Below are 11,225 nucleotides of genomic sequence, written 5' to 3'. Positions count from 1 at the left end.
CTCTCTTTTTTTAAGATTTCCACATATCTGATATTATACGATATTTTTGTCTATCTGTCTTACTTCACTTAATATAATAATCTCTAGGCATTCCCATTGTGGTGCTGTAAGTTAAGAATCCAACTGCATCAACTTGGGTCTCCACAGAAGCACAGGTTTGATCTTCAGCCTCGGGAAGTGGGTTAAATGATCCAGCATTGGAGTTCCTATATGGCTCAGTGGAAAGGAATCCGACTAGGAACCATGAGGTTGCAGGTTCGATCCCCGGCCTCACTCATCAGGTTAAGGATCCAGTGTTGCAATGAGCTGCGGTGTAGGTTGCAGACGCGGCTTGGATCTGGTGTTGCTGTGGCTGTGGTGTAGGCTGGCAGCTATAGCTTCAATTAGACCCCTAGCCTGGGAACCTCTATTTGACGCAGGTGTGGCCCTAAAAATAAATAAATAAATAAATGGATCCAGCATTGCTGCAAATGCAGCATAAGTTGAAGCTGCACCTCAGATTCAATTTCTAGACTGGGAATTTCCAACAGCATTGGGTATGGCCATAAAATAATAATAATAATTTTTAAAAATAACCTCTAGGTGCATCCATGTTGCTGCAAATGGCACTATTTCATTCTTTTTATGGCTGAGTAATATTCCATATGATCATTTCAAGATGTGGAAAAAATATTTTGATAAAATTCAACATCCAATTATTATTATTAAAAAAGAAACCTCTCCAGAAGCAGACATAAAGGGAACTTATCTTAACATAATAGATGCCATATATGACGGACCAACAGCTCACATCAAACTCAATGGTCAAAAGCTGAAAGCATTTCCTCTAAGATCAGGAAAAAGATAGATAAGGATGTCCACTCTTGCCACTTTTATTCAACATAGTTCTGGAAGTCCTAGCTACAGCAATCAGAAATGAAAAAGAAATTAAAAGAATCCAAATTGAAAAAGAAGTAAAACTATCATTGTTTGCAAATGACATGATACTATACCTAAAAATTCTAAAGATGCTATCAGAAAGCTATTAGAACTCACCAATGAACTTGGCAAAATTTCAGTTTAAAAAATTAATACATAAAAATCTGTTGCATTTCTATATAGTAAGAGAAATTAAAGAAACAATCACAATTACTATTGCATCAAAAAGAAAAAAAAAAAACACCTAGGAGTAAATCTACCTAAAGAGGCAAAAGACCTGTACTCTGAAAACTATAAGATGCTGATGAAAGAAATAAAAGATGATACAAACAGATGGAAAGATATACTGGGTCACTGAATTGGAAGAATCAGTATTGTCAAAATGGCTATACCACTAAAGGTAATCTACAGATTCAATGCAATCTCTATCAAATTAACAATAGCTTTTTTTCTTTGCAGAATAAGAACAAAAAAAAATGTGTTTGGAAACACAAAAACCTAGACTATCCAAAGCAAATCTTGTGAAAGAAAAATAGAGCTAGAGAAGTCAGGGTTCCTGACTTCAGCCTATACTGCAAAGCTATAGTCACCAAAATAGTATGGTTTTGATTACAGTAATAGAGATAATGGAACAGGATAGAAAGCCCAGAAATATACCCACACATCTATACCCAGTTAATCTATTACAAAGGAGCCAAGAATATACGATGGAAAAAAAGACAGTCTCTTCAATTAGTGGTGCTTGGAAAACTAGACAGCTACATGTAAAAGAATGAAATCAGAACATTCTATAAAACCATACACAAAAATAAACTCAAAATGGATTAAAGACCTAAATGTAAGATTGGATACTAAAAAACTCTTAGTGGAAAAAATAGGCATAATGCTCTTTGACATAAATCACAGTAGTATATTTTTGGATCCATCCCTTAAAGTACTGGAAACAAAAATAAGAATAAACAAATGAGACCTAATTAAACTTAAAAGCTTTTGCACAGCAGAGGAAACCATAAGCAAAACAAAAAGACAACCCACAGAATGAGAGAAAATATTTGCAAATGAAATGGCAAACAAGGGATTAATCTCCAAAATATCCAAATAGCTCATACAGCTCAATATAAAAACAACAACAACAACAAACAGCCCAAAGATGGTCAGAAGATCTAAATAGACATCTCCCCAAGAAGATACATAGATGACCAAAAAGCACATAAGAGGATGCTTAACTTTTCTAATTATTAGAGAAATGAAAATAAAAACTACAATGAGGTATCATCTCACGGCAGTCAAAAAGGCCATCATAAAAAAAATCTACAAATAATAAATAATGGAGAGATTGTATTTATTGTATAATAAATACCCTGTTGGTAGACAACAGTATAGAGATTCCTTAAAAAACCAAAAATTGAACTACCGTAGGATCCTGCAAAGCCACTCCTGGGCATATATCTGGAGAAAACCATAATTCAAAAAGATACATGCACCCTAATGTTCATTGAAGCACTATTTACAATAGCCAAAACATAGAAGCAACCTACATGTCCTTTGACAGATGAATGGATAAAGAAGATGTGGTAATCTATTCATCTGCTGATGGACATTTAGATTTTTCCATGTCTTGACCAAAATAATGCCATTTGCAGCAACATGGATACAACTAGAGATTCTCAAATTAAGTGAAGTCAGAAAAAGAATGACAAATATGATATGATGTTACTTATATGTGGAATCTAAAACATGGCACAAATGAACCTATCTACAAAACAGGAACAGACTCATTGGCATAGAGAACAGACTTGTGGTTGCCAAGGGAGAGAGGGGAGGAAGTGGGATGGATGGGGAGTTTGGGGTTGGTAGATGCAAACTATTACATTTAGAATAGATAAGCAGGAGTTCCCGTTGTGGCTCAGTGGTTAACAAATCTGACTAGGAACCATGAGGTTTCAGGTTCGATCCCTGTCCTTGCTCAGTGGGTGGAGGATCCAGCATTGCCATGAGCTGTGGTACAGGTTGCAGAGTTGGCTTGGTTCTGGCATTGCTGTGGCTCTGGCATAGGCCGGTGGCTACGGCTCCGATTAGACCCCTAGCCTGGGAACTTCCATGTGCCATGAGAGCGGCCCTAGAAAAGGCAAAAAAACAAAAAACAAACAAAAATGGATAAGCAATGAGGTCATACTCTACAACACAGGAAATATATCCAACCTCTGTGTGTGTATATATATATAATATATGTACATATAGGAATGAGTGGGTCATTACACTGTACATCAGAAATTGAGACAACACTGTATCAACGATACTCTAATAAAAATAAAATTAAAAAAATAAAAATTAAAAAGGAGTGTATTATATACAACGGAATATTACATCTATATTTAAAATTCAGATTTTCAGGCCCCATCTCCCTAGCTTAAACAATTTAGACTCAGAAGTTCTAGAGTGGGGTGGAAAAGTGTCTTTGTTACATGCTCTCTAACTTATCCTCACATGCACCCAGCTCTAAGAACGATGGACCAATCAATCCTTTCTTGCTACTGAGCCGCTTGGGTCTCATATATCTCAATATTGCTCCAAGTACCACAGCTTGGGCAATAAAATCAAACTTTTGTGCTTTCAGCCCAAAGAAATCTGTGGGGGAAGAGCCCAAGAGATTCAGGGTCCAATCTCATTGACCATGACCTTGACCAGGTCAAAGTCACTTCATCTCTAGTCATTAGATGTAGAGGGCCTGCTTCTCAATCAGCACAGACAAGTTCTGCATTAGTGTAGTCCCATTGAACTGAACGAACTTTTCTTCCTTTTCAGTTTTTACCCTCCCCATCTCTGACTCCACTTTGCTTTCTACACCCTCCATGAGAATGCAATCACTTGGCTATTCATGGTGCTCTGAATCTCAGCAAGGAGAGGTTTTGTAAGCAGCACCTTCCTTTCATATGTAGAACTGCTTTAGGTTCATGGTTGTGAATGCCTCCAAGCCTACTGGCATTGAGCCCACCACAGTTCTCTTGCCCACAAGCTTTGAAGTCTGTCATCCTCGGGACACATCCATAAAAAGTGCACAGGTGGGATTTCAATTGGAGCTTGTGGGGACAATTGCTTCTGATTGAGATGTAATTCCATCCACATCAGAAATCAGCGGCAGCACAATCGACAAATTTGTATTAAATGACAGCATCACTTTACGGTTCTTACGTTCTGAAGGGATCAGTTTCATATGGAAAACACAAGCCAGAAACCTTGAGAAATTGATGTGTTCTGCCTGAATCTCAAAGAGAGGCTTAATTCTGAATAAATGCCACTGGTTCAAGCATCATCTGAGGAAGAAGTCTGTGGGACAGGGAACACATCTCAACCAGGCCATCAATTCAATCTGTAAGCTTGCATTCATTGCATATCATAAAGCACTCCGAATGCATGGCCGTGCCAATCATCCTTGTGGGGTGGTTTTGGTCCTGGCCAGCAATGATGGGCTGATAATTCATTACTCCCTCCTGACATCTTATTTAAGAGGAAAGAGTGGGCAATATTAGGTGAGATGATTCTGAAGTAAGAACCAAATGCCAGATATTCTTTATTTCTATAAACCTCCATGTGTTATTGACCTGGATCAGAAGAGGCACATGTTTGTGGGTAGGTTGCTGGTTTCTCAAGGCTTGGTGATTAAGTAGCTGGTCACTGGTTGTGATAAGCATGCTGATTGCAAATGATTTGACTTAATGGGGTATATAGGATCAATAATGTGTCTCATTTAATGTCTACCATTTAAGTTACTAGCAATCAAAATAGGGATTATTATTCTAGGGGCTAGAATATTTGGTGATGTATTGGGACAATTATCAGAATTAGAATTAAGATTAGCAGTAATATACCATGTAACTTGTCAGTGGTAGGTTTTAGGATTGTGTAGGTGAATAGGGAATACCATTCTGGTCTGTTGTGAAGTGCAGTGTTGAGCATTAGGTGGAGTATAATTGCTGAGGTCTCCTAAAAGATCAGGTGAAAATAGTACCAAAGTAGATAGTATTAGAATTAGCAATAAGAGCCCAAAGATATATTGATTGTGTAATATGAGCGAAAAGGGCTTTTGTTAAATGAGATTTCTAATGGGTTATTAGAGGACACATGTCCTAAGAGAATTCTTCTTTTTCCAGGGCCTGATTCAAGCGAGCTGATTAAGTCTTAAGGCTGGTCTTCAGCCTTCACTGAGCATTAGAACCACCTGGGGTGGGAGAGACGTAAATAACAACACGGATACTCAGCCCTCACCCCAGATCAATTAAAATATTATTCTAGAGAGGGATCATAGATTTTTTCTTTTTCCCCAAGTATAGGGTAACTATCCTGGTATGTCTGAGACTGAGGGATTTCAGCACTAAAACTAAAATAGTCCTGGGCCAACCTTAGTCACCCTTGGTAAAGTTGAGATTTCTTTTTAGATCACTGTCTAAAGGTTCTCATTATCTTTCCCACTTTATCCAATATTTCTCACTAATGAGTTTCAGAACTCCGAGGGATGCAGATAAGAACCTGGAAATTTTCGATGCAAAGCATAACTGTGAACAAGGAATTAGAAGATTCGGTAGGAGTTCCCATCATGGTGCAGTGGAAACGACTAGGAACCATGAGGTTGTGGGTTTGATCCCTGGCCTCGCTTAGTGGGTAAAGGATTCAGCGTTGCCGTGAGCTGTGGTATAGGTCACAGTAACCCTGCGGCTCGGATCCTGCGTTACTGTGGCTCTGGCATAGGCCAGCAGCTACAGCTCTGATTGGACCCCTGGCCTGGGAACCTCCATATGCCATGGGTGCAGCCCTAAAAAGACAAAAAAAAAAAAAAAAAAAAAAAAAAAAAGAAGAAGAAGAAGATGCGGTAGACCTGGCCTAAGGAATCAGAACAAAAGGAAGTGAACCTACACTGACAAGAGAGAGAACAATGGCAAAATATTTGAGATTGCATGTAATGTGGGAGGAAAGGATTTTTTCTTTTCTTTTCTTTTTTTTTTTTTTACAGCCACACCTGTGGCCAGGGGTCAAATTGGAGCTGCAACTGCAGGCCTACGCCATAGCTAGATCCAAGCCTGCACCACCAGATCCAGCAGATCCAAGCCTGCAACCTACACCACAGCTTATGGCAATGCCAGATCCTTAACCCATTGAGTGAGGTCCTTAACCAGCTGAGCCACAACAGGAACTCCAGGATTTTTTAAATAACACATTCTCCTTATTCCTATTTTTTCTTATTAATTTTTTATTATGAGATTAGAGGCTTTCTTTGCAGATGGGGTCCATTGGGCCCCCATGGTGTTCCTCCACTTGGAGAGTTTCATTCAGGTGTCTGTCCTCATATGTTCTGTATGAGACAGCCACTGGGAATGTCAGTTTGTGCTTATGTTGGAGCCAGTACTGTCCACATCTGCACTCCAAAAATGTCTAAATGTGGATCACTTTGGTCTTCCTTAGAGTCAAGTTTGATTGCTTGGAATTTATTGCACTCCAATGTGCAACATGAAAACTTTGATGTGATAACAAAGTATAGCCACATAAGGCAAGTTTATAGAAAGTGCACGTGCACCTGGTCCAGGTGAAGGTGAAAGACTACATACATAAATCTAGAGGTAACGCTCCTACAGTTTATAGCTCACACATGCCTAGGAGATCCATCCTTTAGAGTAGAGCCTTTGCGCAGGTTTATTTGCTGTGGCACATGACTGTGGCCTGGATACACTACTTAATATTTGTATTTCCTGGGCATTGCAAAAGGAATCTCCTTGGTACAGAGATATTAGAATCTCTTGAATCCACCAGTGACTTTCCCGGGGCTCATGAGCAGATTCTGCATGCCACAAAATGCCAAAATTACACCCATACGTCTGAACAATTCCGAATCAGCAAAGATTGCATTTGTAGACACCCTTCTTGTTTTTCCTAAAAATGCCCTCTCCGATTATTAAAGAATATGAGTTGTGAGAGTCATGTGAAAGGGTAAAACTGGAAGCAATTATGCAATGGGGAAGGAGGTTATTTCTTTTCAAACTGTTGTATGAATTTTCTTTGACCTGAACTTAAGATATCACAAGGTCTGTTCATAAGTATAAGGCTAGATAATACTTTCAAGTATTCTGTGAATATAACTTTCTAGTATTCTCTGTCCTCCAACTTCACTTTCTATGTCTGAAAGCCCACACACCGATGAGAGAAGGAGCCCTGGAAACACTGAAGAAAATGACAAATGATAGTTTTTAAGTTTATGTCATATTCCGGACTCTCTTCTTACTTCCCTCTGCATTAGTGCATTTGACCTTCATAACAGTCTTTAAAAAAATATGTTATGACCTTTATTTTTATCGAAGGAAGATGAAGAGAAAAAATGCCCAGAGCTACACAGCCAAGAAGTTAGAGACCCATGCAGCTCCTCCGTTTGATCTCTCTATGGCTTTTGCTAGACTCCAGGCTCTACCTTGTAGTAGAGCATGAGGAAAGTGAAGGAAGGCAGGTCGACTGATCTGATAAACGTTTGAATTAATGAGATTGGAGGGCTGAGAGACAGAGAGCGAGAGAGAGAGAAGCCCTAACTAGTACCAGTTAAAATATTGTGGGGCAGCACTGGAGGGCAAGAGAAGGGTTTGTTGAAGCACCAGTCTGCACACTTGGGTGATTTTTTTTTTTTTAATAGCGGCCTATATGTTGGAACAAAAAGATAAACCAGTACACAATGAGATGGCGTGCATATACCTCAAAGAAAGTGGGGCTTTTACACAAGAGTAGTTTTAAAGAAGCAGTGAAGGGCTTGGAGAATGCAGACCTTGCTAGGTTCTATGCTTTATGCAACTTCGGGGAATAGGCAGCATCCAGCTCAGAGGGTTGCTGGAATACGTGACACCCTAGGGAGAAGTCAAGTTTTTCTTTCAACAAAAGTGGATAAAATTCTCAGGAAATAGTTGGATAATAGAAGATAATTGGTTTTTTTTTTTTTTACCTTATAATGAGGCTTCCATAAGGCATACTAAAAAAGATTGGACGTGAGAGGGAACAGAAAGCAAGGAATATGTAAGATTGAGAGGCAAGACAGGAAGGGCTTGCATTACAGGCATTAGAGGTATTTGGAGAGTGGGAAGGATACGTGACCACCATACCCCCCAATGCCTCTGGAACTTGGGTTTGTCCTGCCTAGTTTAGGTTGAGTCTCCACCGTGCTGCATTTGGTCCTCAGATGCTCAGATAGTAGCTAGCTAGAGCCTTATTTCCAATGCATGGACTTTCCAAGAATCACATGAAGGACTGAAGGAAGAATGAGACAGGGAAACTGTAGGGGGTAGAGAACACCCTATTAAAACGATATTTTGATGCTGCCTACCCGCATGCCTTAAGTTCCAAAGAATGTATAATATATGAAAACAGGGAATTCTCTGATGGCCTAGTGGACTAAGGCTTCTGCATTTTCACTGCTGTGGCTCAGATTGCTGCTGTGGTACAGGTTCCATCCCTGGTCCGGGAACTTCCACATGTTATAGGTGTGGCAAAAAAGAAAAAAGACCAAAAAAAGAGAGAACCTGAAATAAACATTGCAACTTTAATTAAAAGAAAAAAAAAAAAAAAGGAGGTGGAGCAAGATGGCAGAGAAGGAAGACAAGGTGCTCACCTTCTCCCAAAAGCACAGAAAATCAAAAGAAAAAAGTTGGAGTTCCTGTTGTGGTGCAGTGGAAATCCAACTAGAACCATAAGGTTTCGGGTTTGATCCCTGGCCTCGTTCAGGGGGTTAAGGATCTGGTTTTGCCGTGAGCTGTGGTATTGTTCACAGATACAGCTTGGATCTGGCGTTGCTGTGGCTGTAGAGTAGGCCAGTGGCAACAGCTCTGATTAGACCCCTAGCCTGGGAACCTCCATATGCCGTGGGTGCAGCCCTAAAAAGACAAAAGACAAAACAAAAGAGCAAAAAAAAAATCTATATGTAGAATGATTGGCACAGGACATCTACTGAATGCTGGCAGAAGACTTTAAGCCTCCAAAAAGGTCAAGAAACCCTCCACATAACTGGGTAGAACAAAAGGAAAAAAGAGAGAGAGCAGGGAAAAAAAAGGAATCAGGACTGCTCCAGCCATCTGAGAGGAAGCTGTGAAAGAGGAAAGGAACCTGCACCCTGGGAAGCCACCTAACCATCAGCCAGGATGGAGGGGAACCTCAAAGCCTCAGAGAAAAGAGGAAGAGGGCAAAGGAGAAAGAGAGATGCACAGACAATTGGTACCACCATCCCCAGATACCACAGACTGAGATGCTCAGGTGGGAGCTGGGCACTGAGACAAGCTTCAGAGGTCAGTTCCTGGGAGAGGACTAGGGTTGGCTGTGTGGAGACAGCCTGAGGGGCTAGGAAGCAGTGGGCCATGGGCTTGGAAGCAGAGTGCCACAGATGAGGGAGAGCGGGAGGAGGCTTGGGCCCTCAGGAGAAGCAAGGCACCATTGTTGGGAAGGGCAGGAGAAGGAGGGGCTGGACCTCCATAGGAATGTCTTTCTCTTTGCACTCAAAGGCTCTCAGGTGGTGGGGTGCCTCCTGCGTGGGCTATGAGAAAGGGGGCAAAATGCTGCAGACATCTTGGACTTCTGAGGTGGGCATGGCCCCCCATTACTAGGGGTCTATGAACAGGTACCACCTCTAGCCGCAGCTACCTCTGGGGTCACTGTGTAGGAGAGCACTGGAACCAAGCACCACCCATTGCTCTGATTCCCCCAGGGAAAACAATGCTCTGCAGTTGCCATTGCCAGAGTCCCTGGGTGCCACCTACACCTCCCTGAGGGTCACTGCCACTTCCCACAGCCTCGCAACCAGGAGCAGCCTAAACCACCTCCCTGCAGATCCTTGCCACTGCCCACTGGCCAGCCCATTGCCTCCATCTTCCTGGAAGCAAGCACAGGCCTCACACCAGCACCCCCTTATCAGGGGGATAACAGCCTTCACACACTGAGGAAAGAGAGAGCAAGCATCCAAACCAAAGCAGAACTACACAACAACAAAATATAGTAAGCCCTCACAAACTACCCAGAGGCTCTCTAACATACAAATACCCCTCCAAGACTGCAGTAATCGTTTTCCCTAAACTCACAGAATAAGAAAAATATAAGCAAAATGAAGTAGCTCAGGAACCATTTCCAGTTAAAAGACCAAGAGAATTCCCTTGTAGGAACAAACAATGAAACAGACCTCTGCAGTCTAACAGAAACTGACTTCAAAAAGGAGATGGTGAAAATACAAAAGGAATTAAGAGTGTCTATGAACGGTAATGCAGATTACTTTAATAGGAACTAGAGGAGTTCCCGTTGTGGCTCAGTGGTTAAGGAACCCAACTAGTATCCATGAGGACAGGGGTTCTATCCCTGACCTTGCTCAGTGGCAGAGGCAATTGTAGCCATTACCTTGTAATAACGTTTAACAGAGTATAATCAGTAAAAATACTGATGCTGTAGACCTGAAAATAATATAATAATCTAAATCAAATATACTTCAACTAAAAAAAAAAAAAATAGAGGCAGGGACCAAGATAGATGATGTTAAACTAAAGCTCAGGGGAATGAGATAGTTCCTGTACTTGTCGCCAAGGGACAAAAACCACAAGGGTAGGGACCCAGGCTCAGAGATGTTAATTTATCAAGATTTGGGGCAGTTTGTTACTGGCCAATGAGGTCCCTCAAAAAGGTATAATCAAGCCAGCCATTGAGAGTTTCAAGCAAACTATTGCTGCCTCGGGAACCAGCTATTTGTGATTATTCAGTTCTCGAGACAGCCCTACAAGGCCCTAATCACAGAAAGTAGGTTGCCAAAGTAATAGAGGCTCCAGCAGAGGAAGTCTGCCAACCATCCTCTGAAGCATGACGACAAAGCCAAGGATTGGGGGCAATCCAGTAGGGAGGCCCTGGAGCATCCAGACAGGCTGCCTAAGGTACCCACTGCATGGCAAGAGAAGAGATCTTACAGACAGACAACTCATTTTTCCTGTCTAGGAGGCTGGAGGGGGCTGCTTCCTCCTCTGCATACTAAATGTGGCTCAGCCTTGTCTCTCTTCCTTCCATACCATCTTCCTCTCTCCTTAGGAGGCCACCGTATTATTTCTAGCCTCAAGTAAGTCTTCTATTCCTCCATCTGCTTAACAAACACTAAGCTATACTGTAACCATAACATAAACATACAGGAAATGAAAAGCCCCTAGGGGCCATCTCTCCATTCTCCAACAACTCTCCAGTTATTTGAAAGGCCTGACAAAAGACCAAACTCACCTATATAAAAAGGCTGCTGTTTAAGGTCAGTATAATCACAGAGATGG

This window comes from Sus scrofa, chromosome 3 (assembly GCF_000003025.6).
Source record: "Sus scrofa isolate TJ Tabasco breed Duroc chromosome 3, Sscrofa11.1, whole genome shotgun sequence".
NCBI classification, from domain to species: Eukaryota; Metazoa; Chordata; class Mammalia; order Artiodactyla; family Suidae; genus Sus; species Sus scrofa.
The sequence above is the reverse complement of the archived record's forward strand: the minus strand, read 5'-3'. Positions refer to the sequence as shown.